The sequence below is a fragment of the Cydia pomonella genome, chromosome 2 (genome assembly GCF_033807575.1).
Source record: "Cydia pomonella isolate Wapato2018A chromosome 2, ilCydPomo1, whole genome shotgun sequence".
NCBI lineage: Eukaryota > Metazoa > Arthropoda > Insecta > Lepidoptera > Tortricidae > Cydia > Cydia pomonella.
Genome location: NC_084704.1, coordinates 36,453,261 through 36,457,119, shown reverse-complemented (window position 1 = coordinate 36,457,119; position 3,859 = coordinate 36,453,261).

Genomic DNA, 3,859 nt, shown 5'->3' with positions numbered 1-3,859 from the left:
TTGACAGTTTTTGACACAAAATGACATTTTGACAGTTTTTGACACAAAATGACATTTTGACAGTTTTTGACACAAAATGACATTTTGACCGTTTTTGACACAAAATGACATTTTGACAGTTTGTGACACAAAAAATGACATTTTGACAATCTGACAATCTGACATTCTGACATTCTGACAGTTTCACAGTTAGGTTAGGTTAGGTTAGGTTACTGACATTTAGACATTTTGACATTTAGGTTAGGTTAGGTTAGGTTAGGTTAGGTTAGGTTAGGTTAGGTTAGGTTAGGTTAGGTTAGGTTAGGTTATAGGGTTGATTCTCGGTAGATTTTGTTCAAATTTGGTACAGGGGCTTATTTTGACCTTATCTTTATATGGTATTTCGCGCTTGCTCAGAATCGTCCTGGGTCTGGGACCTCCCATACATTTTTTTTTTGAAAATTTTCAGTTTTTTGTTTTTTGCGAAAAATGTATTATATTTAGGCACTTGGTTTCCTAGCTACCCCAAAATTTCTCTAATTCTGCATCGAATGACACTTTTTTCAAGAAAATCGGTTAATAAATAAAGATTTTAGACCCGGGTTAGATTATTTTCGCACATTTTTTTGAAAAAAAAAAAAAAAAAAAAAAAAAAAAAAAAAAAAAAAAGTTGTCCAAAAATTCTGAAAAAAAATTCTATTTACACATTTGCTTAAATTCTGATATTACTAACGTAATATCTGACTGCTCGAATCTGACGTCCATTTTGCTCTATCTCTTACCGTTTCCGAGATATAGCGTCCTAAAGTTGCGAAATTTCTTAAAACATTGCTATTCCTGTTTATGCGGCGTCGTTGAATTATTTGTATGGAAATAGTGAAATCCGACTCACACTTGACCCTTTTTTTCATAGAAATTGGATTTTATGTAATTATGGGTGAGTTTTTAGAGTTTGTATGTTCATATTTGGTACATAGTGACATGGCATAGTCTATATTGACATGATCTGTCAAACTGTTAAATTTGACAGTTTTTGAGAAAAAGTTTCACATTTTGTCATAGTTAAATAGAAATTGTCATTGTTAAGTATTTTTGACAAAAAGTGTCATAGTTGATGTATTTTGACAGTTTCTCGAAATTTGACAGTTTTAACAAAAATGTTTACTTGGAATAGCTATACAGCTGTATAAGATGACATGACCAAGTGCAAATTGACAAATTTTATCAAAACTATCATTTTTACAGTTTTTGAGATTTATATTGAAATAAAGTTATTTTTGAGTATAAGATGATATGATCAAGTGCAATTAAAGTGATTGGGGCAAGATTGAAAATATTGACAGTTTTTTGCCAGATTTGGTTCGTGCTTAGAAAAATAGTCATATTATTGTATGAGATGACATGGCCAAGTGCAAATTGACAGATTTAGACAAAATTGTCATTTTGACAGATTTTGTTCTAAAATGACATTTTGACAGTTTTTGACCCAAAATGTCATTTTGACAGTTTTTGACACAAAATGACATTTTGACAGTTTTTAACCCAAAATGACATTTTGACAGTTTTTGACCCAAAAAGACATTTTGACAGTTTTTGACACAAAATGACATTTTGACAGTTTTTGACACAAAATGACATTTTGACAGTTTTTGACACAAAATGACATTTTGACAGTTTTTGACACAAAATGATATTTTGACAGTTTTTGACACAAAATGATATTTTGACAGTTTTTAACCCAAAATGTCATCTTGACAGTTTTTGACCCAAAATGACATTTTGAAAGTTTTTGACACAAAATGACATTTTGACAGTTTTTGACCCAAAATGACATTTTGACAGTTTTTGACCCAAAATGACATTTTGACAGTTTTTGACACAAAATGACATTTTGACAGTTTTTGACACAAAATGACATTTTGACAGTTTTTGACACAAAATGACATTTTGACAGTTTTTGACACAAAATGACATTTTGACAGTTTTTGACCCAGAATGACATTTTGACAGTTTTTGACACTAAATGACATTTTGACAGTTTTTGACACAAAATGACATTTTGACAGTTTTTGACCAAAACTGTCATTTTGACAGTTTTTGACAAAAAATGTCATTTTGACAGTTTTTGACACAAAATGACATTTTGACAGATATTGACTGACAATGACACTTTGACATGCTGACAATCTGCCATTCTGACATACTGACAGTTTCACAGTAAACTCGGTTATGGTGAAAATTTCAAAACTATTTTACACAAAAAGTAAGCATCACACGTTTACAGAGATAACTTTAATACTATTTTTTAGGGACTATAAGTACTATACAAACAAAAAACTATGGAAAAGTTGGCTAGGAAAAATTTCAATTTTGCAATGATAATTACGTCGATTACGTCGATCGCGGTGCTCCCGCGTTACCGTTATAGGGTTAATTCTCGGTAGATTTTGTTCAAATTTGGTATAGGGGCTTTTTTTGACCTTATCTTTCTATAGTATTTCGCGCTTGCTCAGAATCGCCCTGGGTCTGGGACCTCCCATACATTTTTTTTGAAAATTTTCAGTTTTTTGTTTTTTGCGAAAAATGTATTACATTTAGGCACTTTATTTTCCTAGCTACCCCAAAATTTCTCTAATTCTGCATCGAATGACACTTTTTTGAAGAAAATCGGTTAATAAATAAAGATTTTAGACCCGGGTTAGATTATTTTCGCAAATTTTTTTGAAAAAAAAAGTTGTCCAAAAATTCTGAAAAAAATTCTATCTATACATTTGCTTAAATTTCGATATTACTAACGTAATATCTGACTGCCCGAATCTGAAGTCCATTTTGCTCTATCTCTTACCGTTTCCGAGATATAGCGTCCTAAATTTGCGAGATTTCATAAAACATTGCTATTCCTGTTTATGCGGCGTCGATGAATTATTTGTATGGAAATAGTGAAATCCGACTCACACTTGACCCTTTTTTCATAGAAATTCGATTTTACGTAATTATGGGTGAGTTTATAGAGTTTGTATGTTCATATTTGGTACATAGTGACATGGCATTTTTGACACAAAATGACATTTTGACAGTTTTTGACACAAAATGACATTTTGAAAGTTTTTGAGACAAAATGACATTTTGACAGTTTTTGACCCAAAATGTAATTTTGACAGTTTTTGACACAAAATGACATTTTGACAGTTTTTGACACAAAATGACATTTTGACAGTTTTTGACACAATGACATTTTGACAGTTTTTGACACAAAATGACATTTTGACAGTTTTTGACACAAAATGACATTTTGACAGTTTTTGACCCAAAATGACATTTAGACAGTTTTTGACACAAAATGTAATTTTGACAGTTTTAGACACAAAATGACATTTTGACAGTTTTTGACAAAAAATGACATTTTGACAGTTTTTGACAAAAATGACATTTTGACAGTTTTTGACACAAAATGACATTTTGACAGTTTTTGACCCAAAATGACATTTTGACAGTTTTTGACACAAAATGTCATTTTGACAGTTTTAGACACAAAATGACATTTTGACAGTTTTTGACAAAAAATGACATTTTGACAGTTTTTGACACAAAATGACATTTTGACAGTTTTTGACACAAAATGACATTTTGACAGTTTTTGACACAAAATGACATTTTGACAGTTTTTGACACAAAAATGACATTTTGACCGTTTTTGACACAAAATGACATTTTGACAGTTTGTGACACAAAAAATGACATTTTGACAATCTGACAATCTGACATTCTGACATTCTGACAGTTTCACAGTTAGGTTAGGTTAGGTTAGGTTACTGACATTTAGACATTTTGACATTTAGGTTAGGTTAGGTTAGGTTAGGTTAGGTTAGGTTAGGTTAAG